This window comes from Podarcis filfolensis (genome assembly GCF_964270895.1).
Source record: "Podarcis filfolensis genome assembly, chromosome: 6".
NCBI classification, from domain to species: domain Eukaryota; kingdom Metazoa; phylum Chordata; class Lepidosauria; order Squamata; family Lacertidae; genus Podarcis; species Podarcis filfolensis.
The window spans coordinates 98,038,324-98,058,983 of NC_139609.1; the positions used below are offsets into that span (position 1 = coordinate 98,038,324).

The following is a 20,660-nucleotide window of genomic DNA, read 5'->3' on the forward strand; positions in this document are numbered from 1 at the left end:
AACAACACTTTGCTTCCTTGGGTTCAGGTGCAAGCGGTGGGGCCAGCAGCTGCGGCTAGCAGTTGCTTGACAACCATATGTCAGGAGTGCTCTGATGGTGTTTCCTGCTTGGCAGGGGGTTGGACTCGATGGCCCTTGTGGTCTCTTCCAACTCTATGATTCTATGATTCTATGCTTATATGGCACCAGCAGCGGCCTCTGCCAACCTGGTGCCCTCCTGAGGTGCCAGCTCACACCCCCAGACAGCACTGCTGTTGGCAATGACAGGCAGCCGTGGTCCAGAGGCACCAGGCTGGGTTTAGCAGGCACCGAACAGAGTCAACATAACAAGCAACACCAGGGTGTTCCAGGTTTTGCATGACAAGGGCCCAGTGGGCTACTGTTCCAAGGCTGCAGATTGGTTTGCTAGACCCTAAAAAGGAACACTGAAGGCTCACTGCTCTGAACACCTTGTGTCTGTCTTCACTGTAAAAGAGAAGCAGAGCTGTCCACTTTTGCACCGAGGGAGCCCAAGTGCAAATCCTCTTGCCAAGGCAGGTGCGGCTGCTCCCTCCTGCGCTCAGAGCCGGCCTCGCCTCGCAGGCATTTCAGAGCAAATGCAATTCCAACCTCTCCACGCCACCTTTGCTTTAATCCCGCCGATTAAGATTGATGAGGCAAGGGGGGCCATAAAATTTGCCTCTATTGGCTTGCCGGAGGAGAGGGGTGTCAGAATCTGTTATTTTTCAGAGAGGAAAATGCAATGTACGGAGAAGAGGGATCATCTCCTCATTGCTGTCAAGACAGATTAACATGAGTTTCCACAGCTCTGCCTTAGCCCGGGGGCCTGAGAGAAGCCGCGATCAATTGCTCATGGAATAGGAGCGACAGACACCTCTTTGCAAGGGGCTTTCAATAAACCGGTGTCTCGGCCTTTCGCGAGAAGGGCTCTGCAACAGGCATGCGGGATCCCAAGTGACAGAGGAGCCCCTCTCTCGTGCCCGGGGATACCACACTCTGCACCTGGGCAGCGCAGGGCGACAAGCAAAAGGAGAGCCTGCCGGGCGAAGAGGTTTTCTAAGCCGCTAATAAATGTTCCTCCTTCAGCAACAGATTTCAACGTGAGGGGGTGTCAATTTTTCATGCACCAAGGAGATTGGTGGAGGGGAGAGAGGAGCTGACAGCAGGAACAGGAGAGGCGATAAACCTGTTATCTGGTGGGCAGCCCGGCTCAGTGGCTCCATTACTCCGACGGAGCAAGATGGAGGTGAGCTGGAGAGACACCAACGCACAACCTGTTTGAGCAAAGCGTACAGTGGCAAGCAACCACACTGTAACACATGCGCGCGCACACACAGTCTCTCTATCAAACCAGAACCTTCTGCTCTAAAGGAGTGTGGGGAGAGAAATTCAGAACCCCAGGCAAGGCTATTTGCAAAGGATACCAGTCCTGGGAGTTCTTGCCTTTATGTGGAGAGATGCAAGGGTGCACTGCCAACGTGACTTTGGTTCTTGCCAAAAAACTGAAGATAATCCCCTTTTCCCATGAAAGACAACAGCAAAAGGGAATTTTGCACTTTCTTTTTAAAGCACAGACACCAACAGCCTAGGAAATGCTGAGGCAGGACCAAATGCCGGGAGTTGACATGGCTCAAGAATTGGCCCCCTTCCTTAAGCAAGGTTCCCTCCCAGCCAAACCTGAGATCCTGCTGTTTTCGCAGCATCTGTGGGGAGGGAGAAAGCCGGAGCCACAGCTCTTTCTCCTTGCTCCATGCCTGGCCAATCTGCTGCGCATTTGGTTTGCTTTGTGTTAGCAGCGCCAGCCGCAGGGGAAAGGGGCACAACCAGAGCGGTGCTCCTGACGTTTTGGTACCTGCTGTTTTGGTATCGTCACCAAACTAAGCACACTCAAAACAAAAGCACCAAGCACCAGGCTCAGCTCTCAGCCGGATCCGAGGGGGCCGAAGGCGCCATCGCACACTTTGAGCTGAGTACAAAGCGAGGCGCCTGCAGCAGATCACATTTGATCTCTCTCCCCCCCCGCCCCGCTGCGGGGCCACTTTCAGCATTCTGCAGACTGCTGACAGGCCTTGGGGCGACACTCCAGGCATCGCAATTGAGAGCCTGCAGTTTTGCAAAGGAAGCTCCCAGACAGCGGCAGCGACACAAACAACAAAGTTAACTTTCCCAGCCTCAAAAGTCCCAGGGTGGGACGGAGGAGACAGGAGTTCTGAGCCAGCTAAGTGGGCTGCCATAGGCCTCCGCTTAACAGAAAGGCAGTTGATAATTCCCCATGGAGCCCTGATCTCTATCTTCAGCCTGGGTCCGCCCTTCCGGCAGGGTCCACCTGTGCCAGACCACTGGGCTCCACCTAGCTCTGTGCGGCTTCTACTCTGACTGGCAGCAGATCTTGAGGGTTGCCAGGCAGGTAGTGTTTTGCAGCCCTACCTGGAGATGCTGCCTGGGATTGAACCCGGGACCTTCTGCACTCCAAACACGTGCTCTGCCCCTTCCCCCAATTAAAGAACGAAACCAAACCCCACGCAGATCCACAGCCCCATGAGCAAAATGCGCAGCACAATGCAGGCACTATCTCCCCAACGACCACTGTTCTCCGCAGATAAGAGGAATGTTCTGCAACTGCGGATCAGGCGCCAGGAAGCCGGCTGCCCTGCTTTGCCATTTGAACCAGGGTGCTGGAAGTCTTGCCCCGCTCTACCCCGTGGAGATTGTGCTCATGCCAGTCCACCCCTGGGCAAGCAGACGGGGCTGGGGTGGGGAGAGACTTTGGGATGCAGGGAGTGTCGAAAACATCCTAATGAGATTGATCTTGACTTTGGCGGCTGAGCGGCGGAATGCAGATGAGTCTATTCCGTGGCTGGCGTGCTGGCAGCTGCAGGAGGTCCCGTCAAACCGTGCCTCAACCCGGCAGCGTTGTTCTGCCTTTGTTGCTGTTGTTTTCCCCTCCTTCCCACCCCCTTTTGCACTGCGTTATAATGGACATCTGCCCAGCAGGGGAGGCGAAAGGCAGCAGGCCGAGTGGAAGCCTGTGCACACTCGGGCAGAATACTGATGCCAGCTCGGAAGAAAACACACAGCCCCCTCGGAAAAACCAACACGGCAACACACAAAGCGCTGCGGATCCTCGCAAAGGGAGGGTGTTGTGGACTTCTTAGAGCAGATCCAAGATAAAACGCGGCAAGACAGAGGGTGGAGGGAGCTGGGAGGACAGTTTCCTCGCTAACAAGCTCAGGAAGGGGAGTGGAGCGAAGCCACAGGAGCCGCCTGAAGACCCTCTCCAGATCCTGGCTTGATTTCTGATGAGGAGCAGAAAGGGAGGAGAGGAGCTGGGCTTCGTGCCCTCCATGCCAATCGGCTTTGTCCGTTTGCTGCGTTTGCCAGGATGGAACAAGGTGTTCGCAAGAGGCTCCAGAGAACTGCTCCTCACCGCCTGTCGTTGTCTCCCCCCCCCCCCAAAAAAGAGGGTCACGCTGCCTCTTTCGGACAAAGTGCTTCCCGGATCCACGGCTGAGCTGCTAGAACAGAAGGAGACCCCCACAAAGGTGCTTTGCATTTGCCAGAGACTGTCCCCCCAAGCCACCCCCCATCCCCATCTCCACAACAGGCAGAGGCTCCCTCCGTGCCACAGGCATCAGTCTGTCTTGAAAAGCGATGGTCAGATCACTGGCTTTACCATGTAGACACAGAGATGAGAGCAGCTTTTGACAAGGGCAGGGAATGCTCTCTTAAAGGAAAAGCCCGCACTTCACCCCAGGTGTTGGAAATCAAAGCCAGGCCAGCAGGAACGTCTGCCTTCTTTATATTTAGCTATAAAGACAGAAGTGGCCGTGTCTGCCTGATATTTAAGGGGAGGGCATTCCAAAGGCAGGAGGTGCCACAGCATTGAAGACCTGGTCCCTATTTTGTGGGGAATGAACCTCCTGAAAAGATATCTGCACAGCACAGTGATCTATTGGGTACACAAGGGGTATGTGACCAGGTATCCTGGTCCCAAGATGTACAGGACTTTGTACACCAACGTTGCTACCTTGAACTTGGTCCAGTAGCTAACTGGAAGCCAGGGCAATTCTTTCCACAGTGGGGTGGCATGTTGGGGCTATCCTACCCCAGTGGGCACTCAAACCACTGCATTTCGCACCGTTTCAAACAATCAGCTACTTTTAAAATGCATTTGCACAATATCAACACTCTCAACAGATGCCTTTGTGAGGTACTGAAGGAATCGCAGAATTGTGAAGTTGGAAGGGAACCCAACGGTCATCTAGTCCAACCCCCTGCGACGCAGGTGCAAAAGAAGTACAGGATGACTTGCAATGCAAAACAGGCAAAGTCGCCACTCATCGCCTACAGGTGAGGATGATCTCTGGGGCAAGCAAAGTCATGGTGGTCCTAACTGAATTTGAGGCTGTCAAGTGTCCCGCCCTCCGGTGTGGCTGCTCCTTGGGCTTGGCCACAGAACCCTGGCATGCTGACTCTTTTGCAAGATCACAAACAAGGGCACAGTTCTATAAAAGTGCTGCAAGGCGCACGTGGCTGCAGCAATATATTGATAATGAGGCCATAGTTTTCAATAAAAGTATCATTACAACTGCAAAGTGCGCATTTCAGCAAGGTTCACACAGAACCATACAGCACCAAAAATAATTATTATAGCGAAGAATGCTTCAAGCAGTTGACAACAGACAGGCTTCCAGATAAGGTCCTGTCTGGAATATCTTCCTCAGATGATAACGCCTTTAAAGCATTTCAAGGCCCTGATTGCAGTTTTCACTACTGGGGTGGACTTCAGGAGTGCTTCTCTCTCTGAAGAAGTTACCAGATTCCAAGAGGATAATGACACTGCAAGACTCAAAAACCATAGGCAGGCGGGGGTGTGTGTGTACGCAGAGACTTTTGTGACTGTAAGGAAACACAGCATCCTGGCAACAGCCTAGAATGTGGAGCCGTGCTGGACTGAGAGGGAGCTGGTGTGATGGCAGCCTTGAGAGACGTTGCACATTGCCTCTGTGTGCAAAAAACAAAACAAAGCAAAGCCCCTCTCTTGGTTCTCAGAGCATTGTCAACAGCCGTAGATGTGCTAAAGGGATCTTGTTAAGGTATTATGAAGCTGAAGAGACTGAAAATATTTGCACTGTCAATTAACCATGGTGCAGTGTGGGAGGGGAAAGAGCTTCCATGTAAGACTCGCTGAAACAAACAGGGGCTGCAGCAGAGCTCAGCTGTGCTTTCCGCCCCCAGGCTGGCACAGAAGCTCCAGCTGAGGCACAAGCAAGACCACATGAAACGCAACTGTGGATTGAGGATCTGGCTCCCTGATAAGATCCACCCCTGTCTGAAAACCTGCCAGGGAGTCTTTGGGATTCAGCTGATGCACTTATTTGAAAGAGATCCTTCCTTATTTCCCCAAAGGCTCAGGGCAGGCAACACCTCAGAGCATGTAATAAATGCAGCGTCTGCCCAAAACAGGCTCGTCTCCAGCCTCAAATGCTGGCCCAAATAAGCAATGTTTTGCATCTGCTTAGGAAACCATTTCAGGCTGTGCAGGAAAGGAATGTGTAAACTAGGGAGCAGCCGCCAGGAATGCCTTGCTGTGCGACTTTGCAAATTTTGTGTATGGAAGGGAACCCCCTCAATTGTCCGAATACATCTTGGTGGGATACAGAGAAGGAGGCAGATGCAGAGAGGGGGTCTGACCCGCTGATGGACTAGTGAGCTCTTCAGCCAGCTGGGAAATGTGCATTTGAGAAACTCCAACAGGGTGCCAACTCCCGGAGCATGAACCATTCACCCGTGGATCTAAATCCCACACCTGTGAAGCCAGGGAACACACCCACTATCCGTTGGGTGAAAGAAGCGGATATCAAGGCATTCCACCACAGCTTGCTTGCTGAGAAATGTATTTGTTACATTTATATCCTGCCTTTCCATGCTTTCTCACTTCCTGGAATAAACAGAGCCTTCTGGATCAGACTAGTGGGCCACCCAGTCCAGCATCCTGTTCTCACAATAGCTGCCCAGACGACCATTATGGGAAACCCGTGAGCAGGATCCAAGCACAAGAGCAACTCTCCCGCTCCTATGGTTTTCAGGAACTGGGATTCAGAAGCTCTGCTGTCTCCAACTGTGGAGACAGAGCAGAGCCATCCTGGCTAGGAGCCACCAATAGTCCTCTCTTCCATGAATTTGTTTAATCCACTTTTAAAGCAGTCTAGGTTGATGGACACCACTGCCTCCTGTGGCAGCGAGTTCCACAGTCTAACTTTGTGATGCATGAAAAACTAGCACCAGAATGGTCAGCTCTGTTTATGCCCAGCTGCTGGCTTGTTATTGCCACTGCTCAGACCCAGAACAATTCCATAACCTGCAATCTTGCGCTGGCTGCTTGGAGGGGCACCCAAGCCTCTTCCGAGGTGGTGATTTTATTATTCTGATCACACAGCCGCCTCCACTTCCCGCCTCCTGCCAGGGCTCAGTAACAGCAATGAGGTCACAGTTTGTCTCCTACTTGAGCGTTTCCAAGTCTTCCCTTTTATATTACCCCGAGTCTGAGTATGCAGGCAATTAACAAATTCATTTTCTTCAAGCTACTTGACACTTTGATTCATTACTTTCGTGATGCTGCAAGTGAGATGCATGTTTTGGTGGCGAGGCGATTTACACATTTGACGCTGGATGTCAGCTTAGCTTGTCACAGGGAAAGTAAAACAGGCAGCTGATTGAAGCTCAGAAGCACCGCAGCCCTGTGGCCCAAGGACATCTGGCACGGCCGGGCTCTGAAGCGAGCGGAGAAAGGAGGATTCAGGAGCAGGACTGGTTTGTGCCACCAATTATCCTGGGACAAATCCCTCCACACGCAGAGAACCAATGAATTGTAGAGTTGGAAGGGATCACGAGGGCCATCTAGTCCACCAGCCCTGGCAACACAGGCATTACAACCAACAAATCCCTGACATCTAGCCACCCAACCTGTTTAAAAACCTCCAAGGAAGGAGAGCCCACCATCTTCTAAGGTGGTCCACTCCACTTTCAAATAGCTCCTACTGTCAGAAAGAGCATCCTACTGTTTAATTGGAATCTCCTTTCTTGTCCTCTGGAGCAGCAGAAAACAAGTCTGCCCGCTCTTCCAGGGGACATCCCTTCAGATATTTGAAGATGGCTATCACCTCTCAGTCTTCTTTACTCCAGGTTAAACATACCCAATTCCCTCAACTGTTTCTCATAAGGCTTGGTTTCCAGACCCCTGATCATCTTGGTTGCCCTCCTCTGCACATAGTTCCAGCTTGTCAACATCCTTCTAAAATTGTAGCGCCCAGAACTGGAGGCATATCAACTTCGAATGTGTTTCCATGTCCCCCAAGCACATCCGTGCATGAAGTGAGATGAAAAGCAATCCACGGCCACTGGAAAGCTCAAAAAGGATTTTTTTCACTAGCTCCTCTTTCATCTGTTCTACAGATACCACACAAAGAGCTCTATGAATGGCCCAGGTGGGTGCCTGAAATATCTTTTTGCATGCACTGGAGTGCTTGTCAACTCTTCATTTTACCTGTGATTGCAAATTCTGAGTGAACCAGCCTTCAAACCCCACCACCTGTGAGAATGAAAGTGCTGTTTCATAGAATCATAGACTTGTAGAGTTGGAAGGGATGCCGAGGTTCATGTAGTCCACGGGTGTCAAACACAAGGCCCGCGGGCCAAATCCGGCCCGCCAGACCTCGTCATGTGGCCCGTGTAGCCGCTGGCGGCCACCAGCCTTCACCTTTTATTCTCGCTTGTTGTTTTTTTTGACACAAGAAAGTTTACATGGTGCGGCTCCCTACTCACCTCCCCCCGTCGCTCTTAAGGACGTGGCTGCTTCTTCAAATGTCCCCGCGTCTCTCAACTTGCGCCTTCGTCGTCGGGGGCCGAAGCGAGGCGGGCAGCTGGCTTCTCTCTCCCGCTCACTGCTCAAAAAGAGCAAGCGGAAGGTCAGGTCTATCCGCGCCACGGAGGGGGAGTCTTTCTCCTCGGAGAAACTTTTTTATTCCAGCCTTGGATCTTCTCTGGGGATGCTGGATCCCGGCGTGCAAACTCGCCCTGCGGGAGGCGTCCTCTTCTCCTCCGCGCTGGATTTCACCAGCCCGGAGCTTCCCTTCCTCTTCATTTTGCCTCCCTCTCCATCTTTGCACAGCCAGCCTTTCCAGGACCAACGATGCCCGTGATCAAGTTGTTCTTTGGGAATATGGGGTGGCTGGTGGGGGGGGTGAGTGGGAGAGAGAGAGAGGCGCGCGCGCGCACTCCAAACACCCTTAAAATAAATGTAAAGTGGGGGCGGCGATGATGATGGCCGTGATGGGAGGGGGCTGTGTTCCCTGGCACCCCCTCCGCTCCCCGCCCCCCCCACCGCCGCCTTCCTCCTCCTCCTTTTGCAATTTCGCGGCAAGCCAGGCAAGGAAAGCGATCTGGCGCCCGGCTCTCTATCTCAGCTCCACAAGTTGGACTCCGCGCCCACGCAGCGGTGCTGGGCGGTTCTCCCTGCCTTCCGGCACATGTCAGTCCCGCTGGCACATTCCTGGGAGGAGATCGGACGCGGCTCCTTGCAGCCCTTCCATCACTCGGTCACACAATTGGGCGGCCCGCTCTCCGCCCTGCCAGCAGCTCCGCCTTGATCTCTCCCTCCCGCCTCAGGGAAGGAAAGGAAGAAGCCGGAGATCCAGTTGCAGGCAGTGTGCTCGTGCTCTTTCGCCTTTTGCGCTATGCAATGGCACCCCAAGATTGGGGGGCGGCAGGGGAATTAGCCAAGGAAAATGAGAGTGCACAAGGCATGTTGATGCTTTCCTGTCAGAGCGCTCTCTCTCTCTCTCTCTCTCTCTCTCACACACACACACACACACACACATTTTATTTACAGCCCCATGCCGTGTATGTTTACTCAGAAGCCAGCCTCACTTTCTTCGACAGGAGTTTCAAGTAAATGCACATAGGATTGCAGCAATCGTCTCATTAGGGCTCATTATTTGTAACAACTTTGTTTCCTAGTTCTGCTGGATCTCTCAGCGGCCTTTGATACAATCGACCATAGCATCCTTCTGGACTGTCTACATTATTACAAAAAAGAGTAATAATTGAATGCAGTGACAATAATTTATGATAATAAAGAGTGGACACATAGTCCTATAGATACAACCGGCCCTTTGAGGGTGACCAAACTGCTGATGCGGCCCCCGATGAATTTGAGTTTGACACCCCTGATGTAGTCCAATCCCCTGCAATGCAGGAATCTCAACTAGGTGGCCATCCAACCTCTGCTGAAAAAACCTCCAAGAAAAGAGAGTCTCATCCCCATCAAGAGCCAAAGGCTTCCTCTTGACAGGCAATGGAAGTCACTTGCTCCAAGAACGAGGCCTCAACTCGGGATGGGGCTGCCTCTTGCCACATGCACGACTCTGATCATTCTTGTGTATCTGTTGCCGATCCACAAATCTCAGGTACAACCATACCTCCACATGTGGTGGGAGTGCCCCAAAATCCAACTATTCTGGACAACAGCCATACGAGAAATATGTAAAATAACGAAGCAAGTATTAGACACCACCCCAGAATTGGCCCTACTAAACATCTTCCAAGACAACAATGCCCATTTACACCACAAAGAACTCATAACCCACCTACTTTCAGCAGCCAGAAACACCATAACCAGACACTGGAGAGACCTGTCAGGAGTAAGCATGGACCAAATGGTACCAAATAGTATGGGAAACAGCCTTATTAGAAAAATTAATCTTTCAAATGATATTTATTAAGATTTCAAAAAAAGTTACAGAAGTAATAAGAAAATAAAAAAGAGAACAAAAAATACAAAATACAGAAAAGAAAAAAAGGACAATTAAAAATAAATCCATCTTTCCATGTCTTGCCTTTCATTTACTTGTTTCCCTGACCGCCTCACACCTCCCTTTTTTGTATTCCATTTCAAATGGTTAATTCAGCAAATTCTTACCCTTTTTCAAATATCTTAACTTTGTGCCATAACATATTATACCTCGGTATTTTCAACCATTTATCAATACATTTTTTACATAATCTTATTAACTTTTGTAACTAATTACCACTTATTACCAATCCAAGCATAATTTTAACATTCATTAATTTTACAGTATTTCTGAAGATAGTCTTTAAATTTCTTCCAGTCTTCTTCCACCGACTCTTCTCCCTGGTCTCGGATTCTGCCAGTCATTTCTGCCAGTTCCATATAATCCATCACTTTCATCTGCCATTCTTCCAGGGTGGGTAGATCTTGTGTCTTCCAATATTTTGCAATGAGTATTCTTGCTGCTGTTGTAGCGTACATAAAGAAAGTTCTATCCTTCTTTGGCACCAATTGGCCGACCATGCCCAGGAGAAAGGCCTCTGGTTTCTTCAAGAAGGTATATTTAAATACCTTTTTCATTTCATTATATATCATCTCCCAGAAAGCCTTGATCCTTGGGCACGTCCACCAAAGGTGAAAGAATGTGCCTTCATTATCTTTACATTTCCAACATTTATTATCGGGCAAATGGTAGATTTTTGCAAGCTTGACTGGTGTCATGTACCACCTGTATATCATTTTCATAATATTCTCTCTTAAGGCATTACATGCCGTAAATTTCATACCTGTGGTCCACAACTGTTCCCAGTCAGCAAACATAATGTTATGTCCAACATCTTGTGCCCATTTTATCATAGCAGATTTAACCGTTTCATCCTGAGTATTCCATTTCAACAGCAAGTTATACATTCTTGATAATGTCTTCATTTTGGAATCTAACAGTTCTGTTTCCAATTTTGATTTTTCCACCTGGAAGCCATTTTTTTTGTCCAAATTGTAGGCCTCCCTTATTTGATAATAATGAAGCCAGTCTCGCATTTTATCTTTTAGTTTCTCAAAACTCTGCAATTTCAATTTATCTCCTTCTTGTTCCAGAATTTCCCAACATTTCGGCCATTTGGCCTCCATATTGAGCTTTTTCTGAGCCTTCGCTTCCATTGGTGACAACCACCTTGGGGTTTTATTTTCCAGTAAATCTTTGTATCTTATCCAGACATTGAACAATGCTTTCCTGACAATATGATTTTTAAATGCTTTGTGTGCTTTAACCTTGTCATACCACAAATATGCATGCCACCCAAAAACGTTATTAAAACCTTCTAAATCCAAAATGTCTGTGTTCTCAAGAAGCAGCCATTCTTTCAACCAGCAGAATGCTGCTGATTCATAATAGAGTTTAAGGTCTGGCAGGGCAAATCCACCTCTTTCCTTTACATCAGTTAGTATTTTAAATTTTATTCTGGGCTTCTTGCCCTGCCAAACAAATCTAGAAATGTCTCTCTGCCACTTCTTGAAACAATCCATTTTGTCCAAAATTTGCAATGATTGAAACAAAAATAACATTCTTGGCAATACATTCATCTTTATAACAGCAATTCGACCTAACAAGGAAAGCCTCAAATTTGACCATATTTCTAGATCCTTTTTCACTTCTGACCAACATTTCTCATAATTGTCTTTAAATAAATTTAAGTTCTTAGCGGTCATATTAACCCCCAGGTATTTTACTTTCTTAACCAGTGTTAAACCTGTCTCCTTCTGAAACCTCTCTTTCTCAATCGGTGTTAAGTTTTTCTCTAGAACCTTAGTTTTTAACTTATTCAACATCCTGCCACATGACCAAATTCTTGAATCAGTTCTAATACTCTTTTCGTACTAGATTCTGGCTCCTGTAATGAAGTCATCTGCAAAAGCTTTCAATTTGTACTGTTTGGCTCCGACCTGTATACCTTTAATCAAACGGTCCCTTCTGATCATATTTAGCAAAACCTCCAGGACCGAAATAAAGAGCAATGGGGAAATTGGGCAGCCTTGTTGTGTCCCTTTCTCTATCTTAAATTCCTCTGTCACCACATTGTTAACAATTAGTTTAGCCTTTTGTTCTGAGTAAATTGCACCTATACCGTTTTCAAAACCTTGACCAACCCCCATCCCCTGAAGATTTTTCTTCATAAAACTCCAAGAAATATTGTCGAAGGCTTTCTCCGCATCTACAAATATTAAGACTGCTTTAGTATTAATGTTCACTTGCAGTTTTTCCAAAATATTAATTATATTTCTCGTGTTGTCAGACAAGTGTCTGCCCGGGAGAAAGCCAGCTTGGTCTTTGTGTATCTCCTCCACTAATACTTTTTTAAATCTTTTAGCCAAAATGTCTGCAAAAATTTTGTAATCCACGTTAAGCAGGGATATGGGGCGGTAGTTCTTAAGTTGTGTCTTTTCAGACTCAGTTTTCGGTATAAGTGTAACATAAGCTTCCTTCCACGACTCTGGCGCTTTTCCCCCCTCCAAAATTTCATTACAAACCTCCTTTAGTGGTTGAATTATCCAATCTTTCAAAGATCTATAGTATTTTGAGGTTAAGCCATCCGGCCCTGGAGATTTGCCCAACTGCATATTCTGGATGGCACCTTCTACCTCCTGTTCTGTAATTTTATGGTTCAACATTAACTTGTTTTCTTGAGAGATTTTTTGTAGTCCATTTGTTTTTAAAAATTGGTCTATATCAAACTCTTTCTGTGGCCCTTGTGTATATAACTGTTTAAAGTACCTCTGGAAACATTTTCTAATTTCCACTGGATTCTGAATATTCTTTCCTTCCACTTCCAAGTTAGTAATAGTGTTAAGTTTTTGTCTTTTTTTCATTTGCCAAGCTAACAGTTTTCCACATTTATTAGCCGATTCAAATGTCCTTTGTCTCAATTAGAAAAATTAATCAATAAACTGAAACTGACACAGGGACAAATAGAAGAAGACGCCTTCACCCCGGTATGGCTCCCCTTTATCACATACACAGCCCAGCAAGACAATGACAAGAATCCACCGACAGCATACAAATCAATATGGCTAACCTGATCCAAAACACCCACCCACCTCACTCACACACGAAAACAAAGATCACCACAGCCAATCACAAACAAACAACCACACCATAGGCCAACCCCAACCTCTCTCACCACCAAAGAAACACAAATGAACAGCACAGAACCTGCACGAGCAACGTTGACACAAAACCCTACATACATTAAGCAAAATAGAAACATCGCCACCCGACCCCACCCCCACCCATCTTCCCCCCCTCCACCCCTTCCCCCCTCTAATGTCTCAACAAATGAAACTGATTTGTAAAAATGTTACATGGAAAAAATACAAGAGACATTACACATACTTCTGTAAAACAATAAAGTAAAATAAAAAATCTCAGGTGCAACTATTTCCTCCGAGCCACAAGATGTAGGCGGGGAGTTCACGCAAGATGCCGGGCCTAAGATCTGAGCACAGGTGTGCTCTTTGCAGGGGCAGACGTCTCCCATCAATGGGAAAGAGAAAGAGCATGAGTCTCTGCTCCCAGCATTGGCCTTGGCTCTTAGCAGCAACAAAGGGCTCTCTCTCTCTCTCTCGGCTGGTCCAAGCAGATGCCCATCGAAGGCATGGAGACATCTCCATACAGCGCATCATTTGGCTTCAGGAGAGCCTCCCGTAGCCACTGGTTTGTCAAGCATTTTTCTAGTCCCCACTGGAAGAGGGAAAAGTTTCAGAAGCTGAAGAAGCAGGCTTTGGTTGGCCCCCTGGGCACAGTTTGCCTCTCCCATTGCTGAGGAGGAAGTGCACACCAACGCCTCCAGGTGGCACGCTTCCTGTCAGAGGCCAGCTGTGCCCTGTGCCAATGGAGCCAAGAGCAAGGGCTGCCACCCTCAGCCACAAAACTTCTGCTGAGCTGTCTGGATTAGCTGCCAGCCTGGGAAAGGTCACTCCCTCCAAGCGCGGCGCCGCAATGCACATTGTACGCGGCGCTCCGTCGGCTCCTGGGAGGCTTGCCTGGCTTATGCTTCTAAAGGGATCATAATCCTTAATCAAGAAGATTACAACAAGCAGCTAATCCCAAAACAAACAGCCCCAGCGCCGGGCAGAATTAAACTTTTTGGTCGACGCTAATTTCAGTCATTAATGTGACATCACTGGAAGCAAGTCCCTGTGCGGCCCCCTCCTCCCTCCGGGTAACGTGTTGTGGGGGGGTGGTGGATAACGGGTTTCATTAACGTTAAAGGCCGCTTTTAATGTATGATACAGGGCAAACCCATGGTAAAAGCCATACAGGGTAAAAGCCATGGTTTTCCCAGTAGTGATGTATGGAAGTGAGAGCTGGACCATAAAGAAGGCTAATCGCCGAAGAATGGATGCTTTTGAACTGTGGTGCTGGAGGAGACTCTTGAGAGTCCCATGGACTGCAAGAAGACCAAACCTCTCCATTCTGAAGGAAATCAGCCCTGAGTGCTCACTGGAAGGACAGATCCTGAAGCTGAGGCTCCAAGACTTTGGCCACCTCATGAGAAGAGAAGACTCCCTGGAAAAGACCCTGATGCTGGGAAAGATGGAGGGCACAAGGAGAAGGGGACGACAGAGGACGAGATGGTGGGACAGTGTTCTCAAAGCTACTAGGATGAGTTTGACCAAACTGCGGGAGGCAGTGGAAGACGGGAGTGCCTGGCGTGCTCTGGTCCAGGGGGTCACAAAGAGTCGGACATGACTAAATGACTAAACAACAACAACAACAACAGGGCAAACCTGGATTTGCTGCTGTGCCAGTAGATCTTGGCTCCCAGGTGAGCATACCTGTATCGTGTGATACAGGTTGCAGAGAGCCGCGACCGAGGCTCTCCGATTGTGATGGGCACTTCAAAAGTATATGGAGCCAAGAGATATCTTCATCACTAAATGATCACATTGAGCTGAGGCTATTGGTTGGGTTTCTGTTCTGGTGGCAATGTCTGTTTCGCCTTGGTGTGATTTTCCTCCTCCTCTTCCTCCCTGCTTGAGAGCCAGTGTGGTGTGGTGGTTAAGACTGGTGGACTTGTAATCTGGGGAACCAGGTTCGCTTCCCCGCTCCTCCACATGCAGCTGCTGGGTGACCTTGGGCCAGTCACACTTCTCTGAAGTCTCTCAGCCCCACTCACCTCACAGAGTGTTTGTTGTGGGGGAGGAAGGGAAAGGAGAATGTGAGCCGCTTTGAGACTCCTTCGGATAGTGATAAAGCGGGATATCAAATCCAAACTCCGCCTCCTCCTCCTCCTCCTCTTGGCCCAGCTTGCCTTGGCTGCCCATGTTTGATTCTGTCAACACCTAACTGTGCTCAGGCCAGGTGGCATTGCCAGAAAAATCACCCAGAGCACTGGCACCAACTGGGTTGAATGGCAGTGAGAACCTCACCTGAGGCAGAGGAAGTGGAGAAAAATGGCGCTAAGAAGAGCACTTGAAACAGGGCAAGGCGTGTTTCGCACTGAGGGCAAGGTCAGGAGAGATCAGAAGCAGTTTGCAATAGCCTTGGCAAAAAATGAGGCTGACAGTTTAGGGTCACAGCCTAGGTCTACACTTACTGGAAGGTGCAAGTACAAACGCAGTGTTTTAGAGCAACCTGTTTTGGGGAGACTGTGGCAATCCCACAGGGTCCCCGAACATTTGACGGTCTATTGATCCCTGGGCCACCACTGTGCTCGCTTCCCCGCTGCCACCAACCCGTTTCTCTCGGGCACACACAGAGTCCAGACACTTGTTAATATTAAATCAAACAAGCAAGCATATTTTATAAGTATTAACAAGTTTATGGTTTCTCAGATAATTTTCTTGTCAGTTTCTTAACCTTAGTTTCTTTACCGGCCTATACCTTCCTAATACCTTCTGACTGATTATCTCAACTGTTTGACTGACTCCTCTTAACAGATTCTCTCACTCTCTCACATCAGACTAGCCCAACCCACAGACTTATCCTCCCTCTCTCTTCTCTAACTCCAGACTTCAGACTGACTTCTTAATAAATCTAACTCTAACTCTAACTCCTCCCCTTGGGTTCCTATAGGTTAGTCATTTTACAATTAGTTAACCCTTTCCTTATGAACCCAGTATGATGCACACCACTAGGAGGGCAAACGCCACAGAGACCACTAGACAAACTAGTAACTTTGGCAGACATCTGCAATCTGCCCACCCCTGTGAAAACATCTGCCAGATTGTCCACTGCTTGCAGCATCTTCTCGGCTAGAAAGGACGGTATTTCCAGGGAAACGAAGGTATTTCAGGCCTGCTAAAACCCAGCCTCTCTTGACCAAAGTTTGATTTGATCCCATAGCTCACCTGCACCCGGTAGGCAGATTCCCCCTGCTGCCCCCAACTGAGCAAAGTTAACAGAGTCAAGCACATTTTCTGCCAGCATGAAGGCTGTCACGACACAAGGAGACACTGGAAGGCATCATTGGTTCTCCTGGATGTGTTTCCAGATACATGACTACCCTCAAAACTATACGGCAGTCTCTACAGGGACAGGCAAAGGGGAAAAGCAGCTCTCCCTTTTTGACATTTGAAAAGGCTCGGGCAGCTGCAGCTCCAAGCCACTTCGTTATCAAGATTTTAGTGCCACCTGCAGACCTCATGAATAGCAATTAAATTCTAGATTTTGTCGGCTGCCAATCTTCGCTGCCCTCCATAACCTCGGAGGTTCTGGGTACAGAAATCCAGCTCATCGGGAGTGCAAAAGGTGGCAGGATTCATGAGGCTTTGTTGCAATCTTCAAACACTCCCAAGTTCACCTCGATTAAATTTATACTCCCTATCTCTGCTGCGCAGCCAGGAGATTAGGGCGCATGCTGCGGCCTCCGGGCTGAGGCAGCAAAGGCAAGCAAATAATCTCTCCTATCAAAAGAAGTTTTGTTTGTACATACAAGATCAGAAGGGGGCATAAACAACAGGCAGGCTCTCCAGGCTGCAGCGTTATCGCAGGAGCAGATAAGAGCAATAATTAAAAATTTATAGGAGGAAAAATTGGCTGCTTTGTCTGGATGGAGCAGGTTGGGGGGGGGGGTCCTAGCAGAGATCCTTCCCATGCCAGTGTGCTCACTTGCAACCCGGAGGCTGGAAAAGAGGCAGTCAAGTGGGTTCTGGGTGTCAAAAGCCCTAACTCAGACCTCCTGAATCAGAGAACAAGGGACCCCGAGGGTCATCTAGCCCAACCCCCTGCAATGCAGGAATCTCAACTAGGTCATAATAGATGCGGAGAAGGCCTTTGATAACGTATCGTGGAATTTTTTTTTGAAAAAATCTATAGAAGAAACAGGACTTGGTGAAAACCTTGAACACTTTCAGCCTATCCCAGAACGGCCTGAGGGGACTAGGAGTCTCGAGGTGTCAGTCATCCCCTTTCTTCACAAAACCTCTCCAGAAGGACTTGCATAAGAACATGCAAAGAGTATCCGCTGGATGAGGCCAATGGCTCTTCTAGGCCAGCATCCTGTTCTTACAGTGGCCAACCAGATGCCTATATGGGAGACCCTCAAGTAGGGTTTTAGCATCACTGCCTCTGACAGTGGAGTCAGAGCATAGCCATTGTAGCTAGAAGACATTCACAGCCCTCTCCTGCAAGAATTTGCCTAATCCTCTTTAAAAGCCTTCTAGGTTGGTGGCCCTCACTGCTTCCTGTGGGAGGGAGTTCCACAGTTTTAACTATGCACTGCTACTTACAGAAAAGTATTTCTCATTAAAGTATTAAAAATCTAAGTGGTACGGTGGCAAGTAGGAGAATTAAGAGTTCCGCAGAAATTGTTCCATTGTGAGGCATTGATACCGCACCATAAACTTCCCAGAGATAAATAGCTTTAAAATTTCTCCCCTGTAATATACTTTAATGAGGGCCCATGGAATTATGTAACAAAGGAAAGCTGCCCAAGCCACCTTGATGAAATAATACATGCCGGCAGTTGGGGGAAGAGCTTTGGCTAAGAGGATCAATGTTATTCTACACGTAATCCGACATGAAATGCAGGAGGGCTCAGTTGTGTCCCATCTCGTCGAGTGTGATGCCAGGGTGGGCACCCCTTGTGGGAGCTCCAGGATAGGGAGGAAAAGGCACTGCCACCCCGCCTTCCAAGTGGGGCTCCTTTCTGCCCATGGAGCCATCTGTCACGGGAGCTGCATTGCCTTCATAAAACTCAGGGCAGATGAAAATGACGCCCCATCCCTTAAGGGCAACACCATCTCTCTGCCCTTGGGCTGTCACAGAATGGTAGGGTTGTTAGGGGCTCCAGGGGTCATCAGTGGAGCAAGAGTGTCTTCTGCTGCTCCACAGGGTGGGATCCAGACCAACGGCTTCAAGTTACAAGAAAGGAGATTCCGATTAAATGTCAAGGAGAATTTTCTGACGATAAGAGCCTTTGACTGTGGAATGGAGAAGTTGGCAAGCTCTTCTTCATAGGGTTTTTTTAAGCAAAGGTTGGGTGGCCATCTGTCACGGAGTCTTTCGCGGCGGTTCCTGTGTTTCAGGGGGTTGGACTAGATGGTCCTTGGGGTTCCTTCCAGCTCTACAGTTCTATTACCTTGATAGGCAAACCATGTTTGGATTTGATCCACCTGCTGGACAGGTGTGCTCCTCTGCGCACATTGCGTCTGACTCAGAGGAAGAACCAAGGGGTCATCACAGGAACAGCTAATTATCTGCAGCAACAGCCAGGAAAGCGCCCCCTTGTGAGCCGCTGCCAGCAGACCCGCTTTTGTAAGACATCGTCCTCCGCTTAGCGCTTAAGGTGCCCCCTCCCTTCCGGGGAAATTTGCCCTGGGAGCGTGTGCGTCACAAGCAGATGCAACCAACACATTTTTCACTGGCAAAGCGTTTCAGGAAGGTTGTCATCTCAGCTGGCGTAATTAGACTTCTGAGTTAATGGGCCATAAAGGCGGACAAGGAGACGTGTGCCACACGCAGGGCTTGCAAAACGTCTGGCTGGCTGCCGCTTCGGCCCAAGGACGTGTCCTCCTTCCCGCCCCAGGTAAGCCCTGCCCTGCCCAGGTATCTGCTCTGGGCACCAGCTGCCAGGAAGGTCCCCTGCACAAGGGAAGGGCAGGCAAAGAGTTGGAGGGATGGCGCTGAAGCATTTCCTCCTAGGATAAGAATGTGGAGTGCAAAGATCAAGAATTTTGCAAGGGAGGCACCACAGACTAGTGACAGAGCTTTGCATGCAGGAGGTTCCAGGTTCGTTCCCCAGTAGTGTCTGCAGTTAAAGGGATTGGAAAACAGGTGATGGGAAAGAGAGGCAGAGAGACCACCAGCAAGAGTCGCTGCTGCTGGCCAGAGTAGACAAGACAGGAATGGATGGAGAAACAGTCTGACCTGCAACATGGCAGCTACCTATTTTCCTAAGCAGAGCTAAGAAGTGGCTGTTTCAGGATCTCAAGACCATTGACAAAAGAAGTTCCAAGTCTGCTTCTGCATTAGCCTTTCATGAGGCTGTGCCTTTAGACCTCAAGGCTGCTGCATAGTCGGATGTTTGCAACCTCACATCTCTGAAAAGGGAGGCTACTGTTTTTCATTTGGGGGAAAGAGACGCTCATGAGAAATGATACTCACCTCCCTAGGCCCAGAAAACAATGGAGGTGAAGCTGAAGGAGCTACTCCAGGAACCGGATGACTCTTCCCGTCTATTCCACTCCTGCCTTTTCTAAATGGAAGTGGTTCTACATGGTCTTGTTCAGTCCTAGCTGAATTGGATCCTTTCAGCTGGAGGGGCCAGGAACTGCAACTAGCACTCTCCACACGTACACACAAACACCCAATGGATTCTGCCCGCTGTGTTTTGTAGCCCATCTTCCAAGGACATGAAATTTCGAAGTTCAATATTCTGTACAAACCCACATGCAAATTCCAAAGCACTAACCCACCTAAGCTCAACGTGGCGCACAGCGGTTCCCCTCTTTACTTAATCCCCACAACAATCCTGCGAGGTAGGTTCTGCTGAGCAACAGTGACTGGTCCAAGGCACCCCAGTGGGTGAGTGGGGATCTGAACCTCGGTCTCCCATATGCTGATTTTAATGTATGGATGTTAATATCATGCTTGCATAGCAACAAAGAAACATATATATATATAAACACTGGCAACAAAACTCAACTCTAGGGTAGCAACATTCTGAACCAAGCTACAGGGAGACCGACAGAGTCTGATCTCCTTGCTGCACTTATTACCTCAGAAACAAACACAAACACTGCTAATAAGAAAGTAAAGCTAGTTCCAGACTTCAGTTCCCAGTGGCGCTATTTTTATGAAGTTTGCAGCAGCAAATATTAGTTTCCAAGAGCCTAATGGAAATCACCATGGTTGATGATGACTTTGTGAAATCCCACCAGGGTATAGAATTGCAACTGCTTCCCCCCCCCTCTCTCTCTCTCTCTCTCGCTCACACACACACATACACACTGTTCTCCATTAGTTCATCATTCTCTGCAAGTGTTCAACCCCAGAACTGCTGCTCTTCTTCCACCGACCTTGCACAACCCATTTCTTTCCACTATAGGCTCTTGGACCTGCTTCCAATCCAACTCATGCAGGCGACAGTTGGTGCACTGAAAAATGCTGGAGCTGGTGGGCCATCTTCAATAATTGGCCGCTCTTTCCCTCCAGTGCTTGGGCTCAGCAGGACACTGAACCTGAACAAGACTCAAGGTGCATCGTTGCTATCCAAGGCAAGCTTGAGGAAATGCTCTCTGAGACACAAGCACTTCTGCCACGGTCTGGCATTTCAGGTACTTCCCAAACTCCAAATCCCGGCCCTTGAGG

At 48.7% G+C, this 20,660-nt stretch overlaps 1 protein-coding gene across 1 annotated transcript in view; it reads right to left on the reverse strand.

The window, feature by feature from the left end:
* The window catches only part of CTNNBL1 (catenin beta like 1), a 92,746-nt gene that overhangs the window by 17,716 nt on the left and 54,370 nt on the right, over positions 1–20,660 (reverse strand). The gene's annotated exons all lie outside the window — the stretch shown is intronic.